The sequence below is a fragment of the Lithobates pipiens genome, unplaced genomic scaffold (assembly GCF_037356315.1).
Source record: "Lithobates pipiens isolate NorthernLeopardFrog02 unplaced genomic scaffold, aLitPip1_a1.2 Scaffold_18, whole genome shotgun sequence".
NCBI lineage: Eukaryota > Metazoa > Chordata > Amphibia > Anura > Ranidae > Lithobates > Lithobates pipiens.
In genome coordinates this window covers 129,490,784-129,513,554 of record NW_027507758.1, presented here as the reverse complement: position 1 = coordinate 129,513,554, position 22,771 = coordinate 129,490,784, and the positions used below count along the sequence as shown (strand labels likewise).

Sequence of the window (22,771 nt, the reverse complement as noted above, 5' to 3'; positions counted from 1 at the left end):
CTCCTTCTTAAACCAATAAACAGCAGATCTGAACTATGCTGTACATTTTTTTTTATCACACTTTTTATTTGATGGAGTTTCAGGAAAAACAGGCTTAAATGCTTTTTTTTCCATAACATGTTCCTTTGTTTTGATTCTCTCTTGCAACCTTTTAAGATTTACTGAAAGTTATTGCATTTAAAATACAATTTCAGTGTGTTCAGCTGAAACCTGTTAAGTGCAGATGTGCCCCAGTGATTTCATGGAAATGGTCCCTAATGGTATATTTTTCCATGAACACACTTTTTTTCCATTCACTTATGTTTATAATTAGTTGTCAGGAAGCTTTTCAGCCCTATCAGGCAAATGAGGATAGGAGAGGTTAAGACTATAAACATTACTTTTTTGCCTAATACAGTATGTATGTTACAATTTTACATAGACTACAGACAGGGCATGCTTGTCTACCTTTCTCCCTCATGACAGTTGGTGAGTTTTCTAAGACCTGAATCATAAACAAGTAAATTTACCTTTTTGTTGTGCTAAGTCAAAAGACTTCTGTTAAATCATTGTTCAATCGCTAAAGTCCATTTTAAAGTCAAGCACTTCCTCTATCTGCTCATTTTATTCTTACATGCAGCCCATATTATTATTTATATTTTGTTCATTTAGTTTAAAAGGATAAACCTTGACATTTTAGAAATATTGAGTGTTGTAGACAGGTACCAAATGCAGGTGCCTTGGTCTTTCGCTATACTCTGCTTTGCCTAAATGCCAGGATCCTCTGATTAGGCAAAGCTCCTGCACTTCTTGATAGGGTCAGAACTTGCGACTAAGCCCCAACCACACATTCCTATTGTACCATAACCATTTCACTGGTCAATAAGAATGTCGGGGTGGGGGGTAGGAAAATCATAGCACTATGAGGAAGATCTGAACCTTTGCTTAAGGATGACTGGCATTCAGGCAAAGCAGAGACTATCTGCCAGGCCCTTCACATCTGTCAGAAGTTTTCAGTACTCTTAGCCCTTGTACACACGGTCAGACATTCTGACAACCAAATCCGTTGGATTATGTCCGACGGATTTTGTCCGAAACTGTTGCATGCACACGGTCGGACAAAGTTGTCGGAAAATCTGATTGTACATAACGTGATGACGTTATTTCGTTACGACGGGACTACGTTTAGGCTAGTAACCAATAGCTTTGGTCTAGGAATTTGATCTGAGTATGCGTGGCACTTTGTCTGTCGGAGTAGGCTACACATGATCGGAGTATGTCCGATCGGAGCATTTTGTCGGAAAATTTTACGGACAAGTTGGAAAACTTGGTCCGTCGGATACTCCGACGGAAACAGTCCGATGGAGACCACACAAAGTCGGATTATCCGATAAAACGGTCCGATAGGACACATTCCATCGGAATCTCCGACCGTGTGTACAAGGGCTAACAGTGACCGAGTCATTTATGTAGTAGGTCCTGTCAACCTGATTATGTAGTTTTAGATGGACACAATCTTTAATAACTGGACAGCTGGTTAAAAGTTTTCAGGAGCCTAAAGAGAATGTGTAGAAAATAGTAGTTTTGACCCTCTTCCCCTGCTAAGACACACATTGCTTGGCTTAGTGTATGCATGTAATATATATATATGTTCTTATGGATAGTCCAAAATAGAATGGGAGACACAGGTGACATCACCACTGGGCATAAATCATTATCGCTATTGAAGAAGGAAGTAGGAAAGTGGTATTTAACCAGTTCCCGACCAGCGCACGCTGATGTACGTCGGCAGAATGGCACGGGCAGGCATATGGGCGTACAGGTATGTCCAATCTTTAATGCCACCCTGCCATCACAAGCGCGCCGCCGTGACCCCCGTGAGTCCGGCTGCGGGTCCCGTGGACTCGATAGCCGCAGGCATACCCGCGATAGTCACACGGGGCGGCAGAATGGAAAAATGCCGTTGTAAACAGCAAATCGCTAATCGCCGCCATTACTAGTAAAAAAAAATATTAATAAAAATGCCATAAAACTATCCCCTATTTTGTAAACGCTATGACTTTTGCTCAAACCAATTAATAATCGCTTATTGCGATTTTTTTATCAAAAATATGTAGAAGAATACGTATCGGCCTAAGCTGAGGAAAAAAACGTTTTTTTTATATATTTTGGGGGACATTTATTATAACAAAAAGTAAAAAATAATGCGTTTTTTTCAAAATTGTCGCTCTATTTTTGTTTATAGCGCAAAAAATAAAAACCGCAGGGGTGATAAAATACCACCAAAAGAAAGCTCTATTTGTGGGGAAAAAAGGACGTCAATTTTGTTTGGGAGCCACGTCGCACGACCGCACAATTGTCAGTTAAAGCGGTGCAGTGCCGAATCGTAAAAAGTGGTCTGGTCTTTGACCAGCAAAATGGTCCGGTCTGTAAGTGGTTAAAGGTCTACTTGGTATTGTCATACTCTACTGTGGAACTTACTGTTCCATACTGTACAAACCCATAGCCTGACCTACAGGCTTATCTCATTTCAGAGGCTATAGTTTTAGATGAAGACTTATGTTGATGCTCCTGTTCCACTATTCTCACTTATACCTACTCAGCTTAAATAGGCCAGCACCAGAGCAACACTAGTGGGAAAGTCAACAGGATTGGGTTGCCAAGGACAAAGTCACCTTTCCACTATTCGTGGTACAGTGAACCTACAAACTCTTTAGGTTAAAATTAATTTAGCTTTTATTTTTTTCTAAAAGTGATTGTTTTAGGTTGTTTTTTCCCACAGATTATACTTTGTATGAACTCCCTTTTCTTTGCAGTAATAATGTTTTTTTTTATGATTGCTCACCATATATAACTTAAAGCAGAGCTCCAGGCTCCTTCAGAAAAAATTTAAGTCAGGAGCTACACATACTGTAGCTACTGACTTTTAATATTAGGACACTTACCTGTCCACAAATCCAGCAGTGTCTTTACCCGAGCCAATTTTTCAATCAGCCTTTGGGTACTGCCGCCACCATCTCAGGTAAGGGAAAGCAGCAGTGAAGACTTGTGGCTTCACAGCCGGTTCCCTACTGCGCATGTTTGAAGCGCGCTGAATGGCCGTGTGGTGGGGGAAGGAGGAGGGGGGCTTCCAGATGAGTTTGCTGCGGCAAAGTCAGCCAGAAGTGGAAGCGAGTACCTGTCAAGACCAGGTACCCAGGTGAGGCAAATAAGAGGCGCTTCCCCTTTTTAGTGGAGCTCCTCCTTAACTTGTAGGACAACAATGAACTTGTTTTAATTTTTGCTTTAAAAAAAAAAAAAGCATATAGTGGAGTTCACTGTTGAAGAAAGCTTTGGTTGTGTAGACCATGTTATTGCTTGATAGTGCTTTGGGGTAAAAGACAGATATTTTTAATAACTCCAGTTCTTTGTGTCACAACGGGAGAATTGCAAGTAAACATTCTTAATTATTCTTTGTTAGAGGTGAGGATAAAGATAAAGACTGAGAGAGGTTCTTTTATTCATTATGTGTCCAACCTTTCACAAAGTCCACTTTCTTTTCTTTAGGCCTGGTTCACGCTAGTGCGATTTCAGATACGACTTGAGTCACACAGAATTGCACAGTTGCCTGTGCACATCAATGCAGCACAGCACAATTTAGGAAAAGGGTCCTGTGCTACTTTGGTGTGATTCCAACATGATTCTAGCAACATAGAAAATGCAAACCACATCCAAGTAGCATCCAGCTGTGTCATTCCTTAGGGCAGGTGGTGCCCAACCTTTTGAAAAGTGAGGGCCACTTTAGCGACTTGGTAACCGGTTGCAGGCAAATGACAGGTCCATGCATATGCAGAGCAGACACAGCATGCTCAACTCTATGGGCCCTTCGATCCGATCTTCCCAGACAGAAGGGGGTAGATCCCCTTCTGTTTTTTTAAGTGGATTGGAGATAGGCGGGTGTAAAAGGACACATATCCGTTTACATCTGCCGCTCTATAGAGGTGAATGGAGGGTCTAATTGGGTGTGCCTGAAAAACAGTTAGACGGACCCAATCTGATCGTGTAAAAGGGGCCTAAGGCTGCTTTCACACTGATGCAGCGTGGTTTGCCTGCACCTCAACTGACCTCAATCGTCACTTCTTCCTGTAGGTATCGCTGGCTGCTTCTGTCCCCCAGGCGGGTATGGCTGGTGGCTGCTGCTGGTACTGCTGGTGGGTCCTGCTGTCTGGTACTGCTGTCTGGTGCTGTTGGCGGATACTGCTGGGGGGTACTGCTGGCTGGTACTGCCTGTGGGCACTGCTGGCTGGGATTATAGTGGGGAGTTGTTTTTCAGGGGTTGGGCTTTTGTAAATGGAGTGTATCTGCTGTTTTACTTTGGCAGACTCTGAGTTACACCCCATCACATACTGTCAAATTTCTTCATGATATACAGTATGTTTAGGAGTTGATCATGAACTGTCAGGTCCTCCAAGGACTCATTGTTCAGTGCATTGGTTCACTACCATGATATGATGCGTAGGCAGCTTACAACATCCATGTATGTGTCTTCACTTTCTGCAGTGACCTGAATTTCTTGCAGTATGGTTCTGGTGCAATTATGTCACGCTGATTCATATACCAAAAGGCCATTCAAGTGGATGTAAACCCGATTCATTAAATCTGACCTGGGCACATATATCTGTAGTGTTTACTTTTTATCTATTTCCAAAACCCTAAGTCCTGTGTCTTTCTGCTGCTTCGTTCCTCTGTTATCAGCATGATAACTTCTGACAAGTTCTCCAACACAGGAGATAAAAATAGCAGAGAGCTGATCTATTTACATCACAGCTCTAAAAGTGTAGAGAGGGGATGTGTGCCTTTCCTCCAATCAGCTGTCATCCACTGTATGCCAGGACTCCCCTCCTACTGCTGAAAGAGGAAGTAAAATTTCTAACACAATGTTCACTTTCTAAAGAATATAGAAAGCTGAAGACAGCAGATGTACATGTAAAACTTATGTAGGGAGATTATTTTTCATCTCTGTGTATCATCTGAGGCTGTTTACCTCACTGGATTTAGGAGAGGGTTTACATCTACTTTAATATTAAATACCAAATTAAGATAAATCAAAAGTGTGCTAACTATTGACATTTCTGTGGTTATAGTCCTTCATATAAATATCTATGAATAAAACTGTGCAACAATCCAACAGTCGCTATTAAGTCCATATAGACAGTTCAATTCAGTGAGATCAGATTGGACAATAGCAGACTCCTCCGCAAAACCCTTTTTGGGCACACAATCATGGACTGCCCCTTATTACAAGGTTCCTAATGCACCTTTAATCAAATTAATTGAACTCCATAATCCCAGCTGGACTCTCCCAGGGCTCAAGCAATCCTCCCCAGAACTTTCACTTGGTAAATGCAGCAATCCTCTCAGATCAGTTGATAAAGCATGGGTCAGTGCTCAAAATAACAAAAAAACTGACATAGTGCTCACTGAGATATTAAAAAAAAAAAAAAAAAAAAATGCACTTACATAATAACTTAATACAAATCCACAATGTCACTTTAAAACCATTCGAATGCTGCTTGAGTGGATGGCTCTAACATTGTCAATATACAGATACCTCTAGCTACATGGAAACCTCTCTCTCTCTCTCTCTCTCTCTCTCTCATAGAGCTATGCGCTAAGCCATTCCCTATGTATTTCCACATTCTGATGTCACTGGGTAAAGGAAATATAAACCCACAGAATAGCATTAGTGAGCACAGAAGGCAAACAACACATGCAAAAGGAATCGGAGGACTAGGAGAAGCACTGCAGCAAGGAGGTAAGAATTACACAGGCAGGAAAACTGCAGGCTAAATTGTAACACTAGCTTTGTAAATGATACATTGTATACTGTACACTATACATCTAGAAGACCCAGAAGGTTAGTGAAAGGATCCATTGAGATAGTGATGCCTGAAATGTGTGATTGCCAGTTGGTTAAAATACCAAAGCCGGACCAAAAGAAATGGGATAAAGAACCCACATTGGCATTACATATCCAGCTTATCTTGCTAAGAGGTACAGTATATGGAGTGTAAGCAATCAGGCGTGTGGTACATACAGAATATCAGAAAAGTGGGTACACCCCTCACATTTTTGTAAATATTGTAAAGTAGTGAGTGTTCAGCTTGTATAACAGTGTAAATTTGCTGTCCCCTCAGAACAACTTAACACACAGCCATTAATGTCTAAACTGCTGACAACAAAAGTGAGTACATCCCTAAGTGAAATTGGGCCCAATTAGCCATTTTCCCTCCCCAATGTCATGTGACTCGTTAGTGTTACAAGATCTCAGGTGTGAATGGGGAGCAGGTGTGTTAAATTTGGTGTTATCACTCATACTCTCTCATATTGGTCACCGGAAGTTCAACATGGCACCTCATGGCAAAGAACTCTCTGAGGATCTGAACAAAATAATTGTTTCTCTACATAAAGATGGTCTAGGCAATCAGAAGATTGCCAAGACCCTGAAACTGAGCTGCAGCACGGTGGCCAAAACCATACAGTAGTTTAACAGGACAGGTTCCACTTAAAACAGGCCTCACCATGGTCGACCAAAGTGCATGTGCTCAGCAGCATAGCCAGAGGTCGTCTTTGGGAAATAGATGTATGAGTGCTGCCAACATTACTGCAGAGGTTGAAGGGGTGGGGGGTCAGCCTGTCAATGCTCAGACCATACGGTGCACACTGCATCAAATTGGTCTGCATGGCTGTTGTCCCAGAAGGAAGCCTCTTCTAAAGACGATGCACAAGAAAGCCTGCAGTTTGCTGAAGACAAGAAGATTAAGGACATGGATTACTGGAACCATGTCCTATGGTCTGAGAAGACCAAGATAAACTTATTTGGTTCAGATGGTGTCAAGTGTGTGTTTGGTGCAGTGGCGACTGGTGACGTTTTTGGATGGGGGGGGCGCCAGACCCCGCCCATCATGACCCCGCCCATCATTTTGGCCCCTCCCACTTCTCATAAACCACGCCCCTTATGTAATCCACCTAATCCGTCCCCTGTATTCCACTTCCTTCCACCCATAGTGTCACGAGTATACAGCTCAGATCACAGTTTTAAAAAATAAATGGTGTCACTTTTATTCCTATTACAAGGAATGTAAACATTCCTTGTAATAGAAAAAAGCATGACAGGTCCTCTTAAATATGAGATCTGGGTCAAAAAGTCCTCAGATCTCACATTTACACTAAAATACAAAAAAGGTTTATAAAATGTCTTTGCCAGCAAATTAACTGTGAGTAACAACAAGCAACAGAGCATCAGCAGACCATTACTTTTTGCACTTTGCTGAATAAGAATACCACATTGAGGCTGGGTTCACACTGGAGCGATGCGGGAATGCCGCGAATCCGCAGCGTTTTCCCGCATCGCATGCCTCCCGCCGGCAGTTCACACTGCCCTATGCGGACTGCTGGGAGTGTCAGTGAAATGTTAATGACACCCCCAGATCAGTTCGCATATTGCAGTGCGATCTGCAAACTCTAACAGGAATCGGATCGCATGGTGTGAACACCCATGCGATCCGATTCTGCTGCGGACCAAAAAAAGGGTCCCGTGCGAGTTTACGGCGGGTGCGATGCAAATTCAGCCATACTATCTGTATGGCTGAACTCGCATCGCACAGAGATCGGATGTGATTTGCATTGCAGTGCGGTGCGAATCACATCCGGTTCTCGCTGCCGCAGCGGTGTGAACCCAGCCTCAGAGGGATCTATTAGGGGATTTAGAGCTGGAGGGACCCAATACAGCTAGACTGCCCCCCCCCCCCCTCCCCGAGAGTACGTAAGTAAACTAAATGTAGTTTTACAATTAAACCTGGCCCCAATAGGAAATATTGCCAAATTATCAGAGAAAGAACCAAAAAGCAGTGTTGTTTCACCAGAACAACCATGACCAATCATGTACAAACCATGGCATTGGAAGGTGGAGGAGAACAACAACTCTAAGGAAGGGAGAGATGGAGAACAGCAACAACACTATGGATAAGTAAGGTGGAGGATAGGAGAAACACCATGGAGAGGGGAGGCGGAGGAGAAGAGCAACACTGTGTGGAGAGGGGAGGTGGAAAAGAGGAGTGTCCGTTTGGATGAGGCAGGTGGAGGAGAGGAGTGACAGTGCAGAGAGGGGAGGAGAGTAACATTAGCATGGTAGAGGAGAGGTGGAGTAGCACCAGCATGGTAGAGTTGAGAAGAAAATAATAACCACCACTATGGTAGGAGGAGGAGAGGAATTGTACTATGGAGAAGAATAGCATTATGTAGAGGGGAGGCAGAAGAGCTATCTGACGCTATGAATAAGGAAAGCAAAGACGTTGAGTGGTGCTATTGAAGGTGGAGGAGATTTGCAGCATTATGGGGAGGGGAGGAGGAAAAATCTTTACATTATTATAGATTACCAAACGTCTATAACATTTAAAAATAATAAAAAAAGTATAACACATTTATGCTGCGGTAGGATGGGTCGGCTTTCGAGCCCAACGAACTGACTCACCTCCTGCCTGACTGTCTTGCAGCTCCGCTCGGGCTGAGGAAAGGAGCTGACGTCACTTCCGGGTTTCGTGAAGCAGCCGAAAGCCGGAAGTGACCTGCCTGTCCAAGAATGACAATGCTCCCACCCGTAGAATCACAGTGATTTTACGGGCGGAAGCTAGTCGGCGTTCTACAGTGCGCCGCAAGGCGGGTTTTTAACCCGCAAATGAAGCGCCATGGATGCAATCTTGTGATTGCATCGACGTGGCGCTTCTCATAGTGCACTGTGAGCGGCGCCACAGTACACTATGTTAAATTGTTAAATGACATTTTTTTTTATTTTTTTTTTTAAATGTCTTAAAGGGCCCGTTTATTTTTTTTTTTAAATTTTTTTTTTTTTTTACTTTTTTTTTTACACCTAGGGGGAGGGGGGGCGGCGCCCGGGCGCCCCCTATGGGCGGGCCGCCACTGGATGTCAATAAAAGGCACTAGGGTGGACATAGGGGTCTGTGTTCTAAGCATCTTCTAAAATGGCTAGAAGACACTAGACACTCATGTGCTTAGTAAGAAAGTAAACAATAGGGACTGATGGGGTCGCTCTTAACCACTTTCACACCGGACCAATTTGCTGGTCAAAGACCAGACCACTTTTTGCGATTCGGCACTGTGTCGCTTTAACTGACAATTGCGCGGTCGTGCGACGTGGCTCCCAAACAAAATTGACGTCCTTTTTTTCTCACAAATAGAGCTTTCTTTTGGGGGTATTTGATCACCCCTGCGGTTTTTATTTTTTGCGCTATAAACAAAAATAGAGCGACAATTTTGAAAAAAACGCATTATTTTTTACTTTTTGTTATAATAAATATCCCCCAAAAATATATAAAAAAACATTTTTTTCCCTCAGTTTAGGCCGATACGTATTCTTCTACATATTGTTGGTAAAAAAAATCGCAATAAGTGATTATTGATTGGTTTTCGCAAAAGTTATAGCATTTACAAAATAGGGATAGTTTTATAGCATTTTTATTGATAATTTTTTATTATTTTTTTTACTAGTAATGGCGGCGATCAGCGATTTTTATTGCGACTGCGACATTGTGGGGGACCCATCGGACATTTTTGACACATTTTTGGGACCATTGTCATTTATACAGTAATCACTGCTATATAAATGCAGTGATTCCTGTGTAAATGACACTGGCAGTGAAGGGGTTAACCAGTGGGTGGCAGTGTAGGGGTTAAGTGTTCCTAGGGGTGTGTTACTAACTGTGGGGGGGTTGGGCTTTCATTTAGTAAACACTGATCTCTGCTCCAATCACATGGAGCAGAGATCAGCGTCACTAGTTGCTAGGCAGAATGGAGAAATGCTGTTTACTCGGCATTTCCTCCATTCGGCCGCTGTGTGAGACTCGGCGATCGAGTCCGCGGGTCCTGCGACCGGACTCACGGGGGTCCCGACCAGCACGGGAGCGCGCCGCCGGCGGCGCGCTCCTGATGGCAGGGCGGCATTCAATATTGGACGTACCTGTACGCCAATATGCCTGCCCGTGCCATTCTGTCGACGTACATCGTCGTGCGCTGGTCGGGAAGTGGTTAAGTTGGTCATAGATGGGTATAAACTCGAAAGAAAATTCTTAGGAAAAGACAGTTCTAAGAAAGTTCATTTATTTTTTTAATCATTAGTGGGTCAATTTGTTGTTCGTTTTTGACCACAGTAATGAGAAAATTTGATGGAGCAGTATAGTATATGTGGTTTTCATTCGATAAAGTCCATTCATCCCAAAATCAGAGGTTAAGCAAACAAAACCTTTCAAAAAACAAAGAAATGAGAATTTATATCCATCTATGGCAGGCTTCATGGATAATGAGAATCATCCATGAAGAAAGGAGTGAACATTTGAGTGGGATATCATTTCCAAGGAAAGGCTTTTACTAGAGTAGGAACTAGAGATCTCATGGTGTAGGGAACCCCAACATGCCTGGGAAGAACCACAATGGGGTGCAGTAATACCAGAAGCACAAGGAAGGGCAAATGAAGGAGATGCCTGATTGAAAAGTATAGAGTGCAAGCTATAGGGGGAAGCCTGAGCATCCAAGCTGCAAGAAGATAAACTACCAAGACACCCTCTGGGACACCCTCTGGGATACACAACTAAGTTCCCACTTGCAAATGTTGGAGCTTACCTTCATACAAAAGGCTGATCAGGTAGGACAGAGAGCAAAGAAGACAAATGGAACTTCTTCCTATTGGGATGACACCAAACAGTAGAAAGGAGGAAAGTAGTGGCCTGTAGTCACTCCAAAACTTTTCAGGGGTAAGTAAATGGATACTCTTAGCAGCTGAGATGGACACACATGCCAACAGTCCCAATTTTCATGAGATGGGAGTGTTTGCTTTTGGAGTTGGCTTCAACAAAATGACAGCTGGCACTGCCGCTCGTGGAGTTCCTTCTGCTCTTGTCCCTGTCTCTCAGTGTAAAGCCCAGGCAGCAATTTAACTTTAATGTACAAGGGGGGTTAACTATATACAGGAGGGGGGGTTAACTATATACAGAAGGGGGTTAACTATTTACAGGAGGGGGGTTAACTATTTACAAGGGGGTTAACTATATACAGGAGGTGGGTTAACTATTTACAGTAGGAGGGTTAACTATATACAGGAGGTTGGTTAACTATGTACAGGAGGGGAGTTAACTACGTACAGGAGGGGGGAAACTATGTACAGGGGGGATACTATGTACAGGGGGGGTAACAATACACGGGTGGGTGGTTACTATGTACAGGGGGTAACTATGCACAGGGGGGTAACTAAGTACAGGGGGTAACTAGGGGGAGAGGGGTAACTATGTACAAGGGGAGGGGGTAACTATGTACAGGGGGTAACTATGGCTCTGCCTGGGACACTGATGTAAGGTCTGAGGCTGGGAAAACTGGTGTAAGGACTGACTCTGCTGGGGGCACCTGATGCAAGGAGGGACTCTGCTGGGGGCACCTGATGCAAGGACGGACACTGTTGGGGCACCTGATGCAAGGACTTACTCTGCTGGGGGCACCTGATGCAAGGACAGACTCTGCTGGGGACACCTGATGCATGGATAGACTCTGCTGGTGGCAGGTGACATGCTCAGGGATCCCACTGATTCTGGTGAGTTGAATGATTTCATTTTATATTACAATGCAATAATAGAAATAATGCACTTAAATCATCCTGACACCATAACAAACATGGTGCTCGGATGATTGAAGCGCTAACACCAGGTGTTTGGAGTATCTTTATCTGCTGATTGTTAAACTTTTTAGAATACACATATTCCTATTGTTGTGTAGGATCTGGGGCTGCTGTCCCTCCATCCCTCTCTCCCCCTTTCCCCCCTTTCCCTCTCCATCCCTCATTCATCTCAGACTCTAGCCACACACCCTTTGAGCCATGCCCAGTTAAACCACACCCACTATTCCGCATAAACTATGTCACGCCTACAAACGCATGCTCCATCCCCTAATTATAACACCACTCCGCCTACAGCCAAAAAAGTGTCCCATAATTTTTTTTTACAATGTTGGCAACTATGCACATGTCTTATGACAGTGGGTCAGTAAAGCTTGAAATCCTAGGGGATCTGGTGCTGTATACGAGGGATGGTCCAGTGGGTCAAGGTGCAGAATCCCCAAACCTCCGCTGAGGAGCACCACAAATGCTGCAAGGTCAGGATAGATGTACCCCACAGCGGCTCCTCACAGGTTCCACTGCAGACGCCGTAATCTACGAATCTGTAAAATCAAGCCACTTATAGTATTTGTAGTGTTCGTCAGCGGAGGTTTGGGGATTCTACACCCACCACCCCTCGTATACAGCCCAAGATCCCCTAAGATTTCAAGCTTTACTCACCCACTGTCATGAGACATGTGTGTCCATCTCAGCTGGTAAGGGTATCCATTTACTTACCCCTGAAAAGCTTTGGAGTGACTACAGGCAACTCCTTTCCTCCTTTCCACTGTTTGGTGTCATCCCAATAGGAAGAAGTTCCATTTGTCTTCTTTTTGTTTTATGTGGACTTTACTCCACATAACTATTTGAAGTTTTCTATTCACAATTGGACTTTTTCACATATTGTCTATATTGTGTTATGCACATTCATTTTATGATTGTTTTTTCTTGATGTTTAATCACCAAGTATTCACATTGTGTTTTTTGAGTATACTTATCAGTACCCTCAAATATTAATTAGTGCTACACTATTTTTTCACCATTCACGTTAGACTTTGAGTGTTAGCGGCTTTTCATATTTCATTTTTTATTTTGAGTTTAGCACAGTTTTTTCCCCCACTTCCATCACTTGAACCATTCAAATGGTGTTAGCACAGCGAAGGTAGTATCATTGGCCAGTGAGTTAGCATAAAAACACTTTGTAGATGTCACGTACCTGGTGGAAGGAGCCCGGAGTGCAGGGAGCGGCCTCTCGTAAGCCTCTGGCTCGAGATCCCCTGAGAGTGGGAACAGGGACTCTAGAGGTCAGAGGGCACAAGTGCCAAGTCAGTGATGGTGGGTATGGCCCTGAAGCTGACGTCAGACAGTGGCGGGTGCAGGCAGGTGGTTCTGGAACAGCTGGTGAGCAGTCAGCGGCTGGCAGCAGGTGCAGGAGATAGTACAGGAACGGCTGGCAGGCGGGCAACAGGCAGCAGCGGTCACAGAAGGCAGACTGGATCAGCTGGCGAATAGCAGGGTCAAACACAGGCCGGGTTGTCAACGGGCAGGCAGCAGAAGTACCGAAGGAGAAGGCAGAAGCGTGGTCAGGAAGTCCGAGGGTCAGGGCTGGCAGCAAGCAGGAGTAATCAGGAACAGGCTGGGTAGATCAGAGGCAGGAACAATCAGGTTAGCAGAGGTAACTCACAGGAACGCTGTAGGCAGGACAGCACCGGGCCACTAGAACGGATTCCTTAAGAAGCCCTCTGGGCGCCAAGAACGGTCGCACGGCGTGCCCGCGCGCACCCACGTGAAACGGTGCAACCGTTCGTGACCCCGCGCACCCGCGTGCGCACGTTCGCAACCTCGCGCACCCGCGTGCGCCCGTTCGTACCTGCTCGCACCCGCGTGCGTCCGTTTGCGCTAACGCGCGCCCAGGAAGACCTATTAGTGCTCAACGGGCCAATTCTGTGGATAGGTCTTCCATGGGCCGCTGGATCTCGGGAACGACCATGACAGTAGATTTGACTGTTGAAATTTACAGCAGCTAATGCCACGTACACACGGTCGAACTGTTTGACATACTTAGTCCGTCATACAATCCGACGGACAATCCGGCGTACTTTCCACTGAACGGACTTGACCACACACGGATACACAAACAGTCCGACGAAAGCTTGCGCGATGACGTACAGCACGTACGACGGGACTAGAAATAGGAAGTCCAAGACACAGCAAAGCCCTGTAAATCCTTTCTGGGCATGCGCCATTCTTAGTCCGTCGGACTAGCATACTGACGACCGTATTGTCCGCTGAAACCAAAGTACGACGGACAGATTTTTGGAAAAATCGAAAATCTTAGTACTCCGGACTGCACGCTGAAAAAGTCAGCTGAAGCCCACACACGAGCGGATTGTCCGCTGAAATGTGTTTCAACGGACTAAGTACGTCAAAAAGTTCGACCGTGTGTACGCAGCATAAGAATTTAGAAATATAGGGGGCTTTTGAAACACTGCTATGTCTCTTCTGTAGTAAAGTTAATTACCTGCCTGTCCGCACTGTACAGTGAGTTGTGCAGACAAAGCTCAGTGTAAGAATTTTGGCAATGAGTGACTGAACTCCTTCGCTGGTGCGAGAATTACGTAATCTTGGCCAAGCCGATGGAATTGGCCAAGAGTCGATACCCAGGAGCTGCCAGGCTGGAGATGTCAGCGGGGAGCTCCAGAAGATCAAAGCACTGTAGAACAGGTGAGTATAGTACCACTTTAACGCATTATAGTTTTAAAGTGGCAGGTACAGTTGTCTAGGTTTAGAAGCTGTAGTGTGTAAACAGTATTCCTCCCTCTAATCAAAATAGTGGAATAATGGTGCTTAATAAACCTGTACATGTGAAAACCTATAACTAAAGTAATAAAGTGAACTGTGCATAATTACATAATATCAACATATGATGGTTACAAATGCAAACAGTAATAACTGAATATATATGTTTACATATATAATAACTAGGTGAATCAGTCAATATATAACACAGCAAAAACACCCAGTGAAGAAAGTGACAGTATTTCAATCTCTTATTCCTGGAGTATTTAGAAAAAAGCTCATATAAGCTAAAAAGATCAGATGAATGGTGTAAAATCAAAAACAGTAGTAGTTTGTCTGTTGTTCCAGTGATCTTCCACCACACCACAGTGCTTGTGCTTCCACTCCCCTTACAAAATCGCACTCACCAGCTGCATTTGCCTCCCACTTTCGTGTTTGGCTCAGTTCGCCTTAACCCACTCATTAATGGGGGTTTAGATAGAATTCAGCCAAGTATGAAAAAATCTCTCTTTCGTGTCAAAATAGTTTGCTCCACATGCAAATAAAAGAATGCTTCCAATAGGGTGATATAGTATTACACAATATATTTAAAAATTTGAACACTCCCACATCATTGCACTCACATGTGCCAAAGACAAAACACGCCAAAACTTGTCACATCACAGCAATCCATGCATTCGTAACTGGATATGTAACGGTCACGGCGGACCTAGGGTGTGAGATCGTATGTATAACTGTCTCTCCCACTCCTCGTCTCCGGTAAGCACTTCCCGGTGCTGTGTGTCACGTAACATCATCCTATGCTACACTCAGTTGATTGCTAAATAGCCATGCCCGACATGTTTCGTCATTCATGACAAAACATGTAAGTGCAATGATGTGGGAGTGTTCAAATTAATAAACAATAAATTGTGTAATACTATATAACACTATTGGAAGCATTCTTTTATTTGCATGTGGAGCAAACTATTTTGACACGAAAGAGAGATTTGTCATACTTGGCTGAAGTCTGGAAATTCTATCTATCTATCCTAATGAGTGGGTTAAGGCGAATTGAGCCAAACACGAAAATGGGAGAAAAATGCAGCTGGTGAATGCGATTTTGTAAGGGAAGTGGAAGCACAAGCACTGTGGTGTGGTGGAAGATCTCTGGAACAACAGACAAACTACTACTGTTTTTGATTTTATATCATTCATCGGATCTTTTTAGCTTATATGAACTTTTATTAAATACTCCAGGAGTAAGAGATTGAAATACTGTTACTTTCTTCACTGGGTGTTTTTGCTGTGTTATATATTGACTGATTCACCCAGTTATTATATATGTAAACATATATATTCAGTTATTATTGTTTGCATTTGTAACCATCATATGTTGATATTATGTAATTATGCACAGTGCGCTTTATTACTTTAGTTATAGGTTTTCACATGTACAGGTTTGTTAAGTGCAATTATTCCACTATTTTGATTAGAGGGAGGAGTACTGTTTACACATTTGTTTTATTTAAGTGGCAGTTATACTTAGTATTATGTGTATTACGTTTTTACTTATTCGCAAGCGCAGTGGGGGAACACAGGTGTGGGGGGAGGTGCATATATTCACCAACAGTTTTGAATTTAGAAGCTGTAGTGCTAGTCAGAATGTTAGACATATACTCTACAGTTACAGTAAGTTTGGTTTTACATCAGGTTGTAATAGTAATGACTTAGCTTCACATTTTACATAATAGGTCTGCTTTAAAAGACAAATTTAGGGCATGAAGGACCTGGATCTTTTTTAATGTGTCGATACAAATGCACATTATTGCTCCACTCATAATGAACTATAAAATTATCAAATTCCCCAGCGTGTGAGTTTTGGGACAATTTTGCAGTATATATGCACTAAAAGATCGTATCTGCTCATTTGCTGAGCATTTGTTTATATCACAAGTAAATCAGCAGTTTAGTTGGACTTTTTTTTGTTGTAAATAATCGAATATGCAGAAATTTCTTGTCTGTTGATAAGATCGAAGAACACACTGCGTATTTGCTAATCAGTATTCAGGCATGACAGGTTCATGCCCTTGTCTTCTTTTTTTTACAAGTTGCTTTATATTAGACTTAAAGTGCATCCAAACCATAAAATTCAAGTTTGACGATCCAATAGGGATTTGTAGGCACAGCCATGACAAAGGAATTAGTAATACAATGATTTTATTACTGATTTTTCATGTGGCAGTACCTAGACAAACTCTTATATTTTCAAAGGAGCCTATGAAGAGTTTAAAACGTATACCCTGGATACTCATGTGTCCTGCTTCTGATTAATGGAATGATTCAATGGTGATATCAACAGGGGAAATGTCTAGGAACAGGAAGAGATGCACAATGATAGCTTATTCCCCATTAGTATTGCAGTTGCCTCGCAACCTCTCAATTCGGCAAAATGGATGATAAAGTGGGCCTGGGCAAAACAACTGCAGAATCGATTTTTTTGTGCTGTTGTTAGGAACTGGATCTCCTGCTGGTGGCACTGTGGTTCTCAGAGCTGCAGGGTGTAGTCCCTGTGTCCGCCAGCGGGTGTCTCCCAGTTGCCAACAGATCCCAGCAATTAGTCCCCACCTGATGCTGGTTACTCTGAAAGTATTTAGTCTCTCCTCTAGCATCCCACAGTGCCTCAAGTCTGTTCCTTGTAACCTGTAATACTGATGCTGCTCTTATGTACCTTCTCCCCATTCTGGTCCATTCCTTGCTCCTCAGCCTGCCCTGTTTATCCTGCCATCTGTATATAGCTTAGTTAGCTAGTTTAGGCAGGGTTGCTTATTTGTAGTCACTTCCACTGATTAGGGTCACACTTATAAAAGTTCACTGGGTTTTTGTATATTGATTGCTATATTTATATTACTTGTTGCCTGTGTTTCCTTAATAGATCACATTTATATTCAGTTTTGTGTCTGGTGTTCTGTGTGCAGATCCACTTATCTGGTCACGTTCACTCTACGGGATACTAGTTCTTGGTATCCTAACAGTTGTATAATTCATAATCTTCATGTTTCACACTTTATGAAGAATAAGCCTGCCAAAGCCAACATTAGATATTATTAAAATTAAACTTCAGGCAGATATAAAAGGTGCAAATTATTGCAGCTCTGTAGTCATTAATATATCATTAAATATGTTTTTAAATGCAAGCTGGAATTCAGCTTTAAGTATTACATAATATCAAGTTATTGGTGGTTACTCCTAAATGCAAATTCATTATTTTAATTCAATAGAAGTTCTTATTAGCCTTCCTGTATGTTACACTTTGATTTTTTGGCACAACTTCTTTTAAATATTTGTCATCTAATACGACTGACCAATAATTTCTTAGTATATTAACGATTTTACCTGATTTACTTGAATGTGTCCCTATTAACCAAACAGTATCTTCATTTTCGGTTTCTCTTTTAGACTCCTTTCACACCACACCGCCCATAGCGTCAGCAGTAAAACGCCGCTATTTTTAGATTTCCGGCACATTTCGGCCGCTAGCGGGGCGCTTTTACCCCCGCTAGCGGCCGCGGAAGGGTTAAAACCACCGGCAATACGCCGCAATAGCGGCATTTTGCCGGCGGTATTACAGAGCTGCCCCATTGATTTCAATGGGGAGCAGCGGTGGAGGAGCGGTAAACACGCCGCTCCTTCACCGCTCCAAAGAAGCTGCTGGCAGGACTTTTTTTTCTGACGTCCTGCCAGCGCACCGCTGTAGTGTAAAAGCCCACAATGGTGCAGCTTCTTTAGGGTGGATTGCAGGCGCTATTTCTAACGCTATAGCACCTACAAAATGCCCTGGTGTGAAAGGGGTGTTAGAGAAAATGAACTCCCTTGTTTAGTTTTTCACTAATTAAAGGATTCTAATAAGTCCTGTTTGACCTACACTATATTACCAAAAGTATTGGGGCGCCTGCTTTTACACGCACATGGATTTTAATGGCTTCCCAATCTTAGTCCATAGGGTTCAGGATTGAGTTGGCACAACCATTTGCAGCTTTAACAACTGCAGTTCTTCTAGGAAGGCTGTCCACAAGGTTTAGGAGTGTGTCTATAGGAAGAGTTGACCATTCTTCCAGAAGCGCATTTGTGAGGTCAGGCACTGATGTGGACGCGAAGGCCTGGCTTGCAGTCTCCACTCTAATTCATCCCAAAGGCGTTCTATCAGGTTGAGGTCAGGACTCTGTGCAGGCTAGTCAAACTCCTTATGTACAGTCATGTTGGAACAGAAAGGGGCCATCCCCAAACAGTTCCCACAAAGTTGAGAGCATGAAATTGTCCAAAATGTCTTAGTATGCTGACACCTTAAGGGTCCCTTCACAGGAACTAGGAGGCCAAGCCCAACCCCTGAAAAACAACCCCACATCATACTCCCCTCTCCACCAAATGATTTGGACCAGTACACTATAGACATGTGCAAACGGAAATATTTTGTTTCGGAATTTCGGTTTGGTCAGAAAAATAAATTTAATTAGTTACTCCCGAAATTCATTTTTATTTATTTAGTTTAGTAAAAAAATGCATTCGTACGAAAATCCAAATCAATTAAGGTCGAATCTGTGTATTGAAGACTAAAGCCCCGTACACACGAGCGGACTTTTCAACATCCAAAGTCCGACGGACTGATTCCGTCAGACTATTCGATCGTGTGTGAGCTGCAACGGACTTTTGACTCGCCAAAGTCCGAAGGACTTTAGAATATGGAACATGCTTCAAATTTTTCCGAAGGAACTCCGCCGGACCCGGTCCCTTCGAAAAATTTGCTCGTGTGTATGCTATTCCGACGGACTAAAACCGACGCTAGGGCAGCTATTGGCTACTGGCTATGAACTTCCTTATTCGAATCCAGTCGTACGTCATCACGTTCGAATCCATCGGAGTTTAGTGTGATTGTGTGTGGCCAAGTCCGCTCAGCCGAAAAGTCCGGCAGAACTCCGACGGAACTCCTTCGGAAGTCTGTCGGACATAAGTCCTCTCGTGTGTACGGGGCTTTATGGTGTCTGTCAGATGTTCTAAGAATATTTTGACGAAGCAGCTAAACTGTAAGATGCCGTGATCGTAAATTTCCTGTCGAATGCTCCGCCCACAAGCTATAGTAGAATTCTAATGTTGTTTGACTTGTAATAATTATAATTATTCATTATTATTACTAGTTAAACAACATTAGAGTTTTCCTATAGGCTATAAACAGAGCATTTGACCATAAATGTCCGCTTGCTGCTTTGTCGAATCTTAATGTCAAATGGTATTACCGCAGGTGCGACAGACACAGATCGCTATTGTCACCGTCATGTTGAATCTTCTATCTATCAATATCGAATTGTCGCAATGATACCAAAATATAATGGATATGAAAATAAAGCATTTTTTAATTTAGTTTCTTGCGGATTCTGCATGTTCGTTAACGTTTTGTTAAAACGAACACGCAAATTGCTGAAATTCTAAATGCATTCGGAAGATAATGAATGCACATGTCTAGTACACAAAGCAAGGTTCATAAAGACATGGATGAGCAAGTTTGGGGTGGATGAACTTGACTGGCCTGCACAGAGTCCTGACCTCAGCCTGATAGAACAACTTTGGGATGAATTAGAGCGGAGACTGCGAGCCAGGCCTTCTTGTCCACATCAGTTCAAGAAGAATCATTCCCATTCTTAAATCTTGTGGACAGCCTTCCCAGAAGAGTTGAAGCTGTTATAGCTGCAAAGAGTGGGTTAACTCAATATTGATCCCTATGGACTAAGACTGGGATGTCATTAAAGTTCATGTGCATGTAAAGGCAGGCATCCCAATACTTTTGGTTATATAGTGTATTCTACCCGGCTTCTAATGAATGCCAGGTCTTCAGCCATCTTGATTGGCCAGCATAGGATGATGTAACCCCAACATATTTAAACTACTCCTTTTACACCAGTTTTATCTCCATAGCTTTGTTCCCTGAAGTTTATGTAAACATACGTTAGTCTGAATATTTCATAATTTTTTTGTATTACCTATAATATCTAAGCACGTTTTCAGGTACCGGTAGTTCTTTTCTTCTCTTGTCTGCTGATTTTACAAACCGTTCTCTATTCTTTTGCAAATCCTGTAATGATTTTCTCTGTAGGTCAAACTGTATTCTTTCTTTAAAAGTTAGAAAAGTTGTGCTATAAGATTTCATATAATTGAGTCCATACGAGACACATAATGTCTATAAGAAGCACAAAATTTCATATAGTTCATAAGAGACACACGATGTCACAAACATATATGGATGCTGTAATCACTGGTTACTGAACACTGCAGTGTGCATGCACAAACTAACTGACAATTTCACGATCATGCGATGTTGTACACAAAAACTATGGGATAGATTTAGGGACTTTTTTATTGTTTTTACTAGTAATGGCGGTGATCAGCGGGACTGCGACATTGCAGCGGACACATTGAACACTAAATTAAACTTTTTGGGCACCAGTGACACCAATATTGGGATCAGTGCTAAAAAAATGCACTGTCATAGTATAAATGACACTGGCAGGGAAGAGGTTAACACCGGGGGTGATCAAGGGGTTAAATGTGTCCTAGGGAGGTGTTTTCTAACTGTGTGGGGGAGGGACAGACTGGAGATAAAAAGAGATCCGGTTTAAGCTTAGCTGAAACACAAAGATCTCTCCTTTTCACCCTGAAAGATCAGCGGTTTGCCTTCTTTACACACAGCTGGTCCGTCTCTTCACAGAATGATCAGCGGAGCGCTAATTGGCTTCCGCTGTGATCGGCAGGCTCCCCCTACACCACATGGACAAAACCATGTACAGGTACATGATTTTGCGCAGCCGTGCCACCCTACCATTGTATATGTATGGTGGGTGGTCCGGAAGCGGTTAATAGGGGTAGGCTAATTATATGATTTTACATTTTAACCATAGATACGCTTTAACACGGGGTGTCTAACCTTTTGGCCTTCCTGTTCCACATTGGAAGAAAAGGAATTGTCATGGGCCACACATAAAATACACTAATAATAGAGTTAGCTGATAAGCAGTAAAAACTGAGCAGATCACTGTTAATGATCACTGATATAGGTAATACAACTTTTTTGTTATATTTTTATTATAAAAGTAAAAGAGAGCAACATAAAACTAGTGCAATATTTGACACTGTTTTTTAGAAACTAACACATCGATATCTGGTCCGATGGATGTAATAGCAATTCTGAATGAATATCTCAAGTTGCTTATCAGATATTTTGGTTCTAATTTTTCCTTTCGTTTGCTTCATCCTTGAAAATAGTTGCTCACAAATATAGGTGCTGCTGAAAACTGATGACATAAATAAGGCGTGATTGTAAAAAGTGGATATTTTTTCGGGGAGATAAAGCTTATAGAAGTTCAGTAGTGAGACACTGGGGTTGATATACTAAAGCTGGAGAGTGCAAAATCAGGCTCACTTCTGCATAGAAACCAATCGGCTTCCAGGTTTTATTGCCAAAGCTTAGTTGAACAAGCTGAAGTGAGAAGCTGATTGGCTACCATGCACAGCTGCATCAGATTCTGAGTGCACCAGTTTTAGTAAATCTACCCCACTGTCAATTTTTTCTTCGGCTGCATGCGCTTGCTAAGTGTAAACACATTTTTACAAAAAGTTCTCCAAAAAAAAAAATCATTTTTAAGTAAGTTTATGATTTTGTGTTGTTGGACCACATTCATAGCTGTCTTGGGCCACAGGTTGGACAACATGTTATACTTATCTGCTCTGTGCAGTGGTTTTGCACAGAGCAGACCTCCTCTTCTCGAGTCCCACGCTGGTGCTCCTGGCTCCTCCCTCCTGCCATATGCCCCCACAGCAAGAGCCATTACCCCCCGCAGCTTCCAAAGCCAATCTGAGGCCGCGTACACACGGGCGGACTGTTCGCCCAACTTTGTCCGCTGAACAGTGTTTGGGCGGACAGTCCGCTCGTGTGTGGGCTTTCAGCGGACAGTTTCAGCGGACAGTTGGACGGACAAGGTTTTTCGGAATTTCCGAAAAACTGTCCGCTGAAACCTTGTTTCAGCGAACAGTCCGCTCATGTGTAGGCTTGTTCGTCAAACAAAGTTGCGCGCATGCTCAGAAAGGATTTTCACGCCGAAAGCTATAATGCAGTGTATAGGACGTCGTATTTTTCGTCCCGTCGTACGTGCCGTTCACGTCATCGCGCACGGTTTCAGCAAACTGTTCGTTCGTCGTGTGTGGCCATGTCCGTCCATGCTAATTTTGAGCGGACTGTTTGCCGAAACTGTTGGACGGACAAAGTTGGGCGAA

The 22,771-nt window shown here is 43.0% G+C and overlaps 1 long non-coding RNA gene across 1 annotated transcript in view; it reads left to right on the top strand.

Annotated features, from left to right (window-relative positions):
• Window positions 1–5,624: 5,624 nt before the first annotated feature.
• LOC143987413 (uncharacterized) overlaps window positions 5,625–22,771 on the top strand; it is a 409,509-nt gene continuing 392,362 nt past the window's right edge. The window contains exon 1 of the long non-coding RNA XR_013276645.1: window positions 5,625–5,773. This is a non-coding gene — a long non-coding RNA (uncharacterized LOC143987413). The remainder of the gene's footprint in view (window positions 5,774–22,771) is intronic.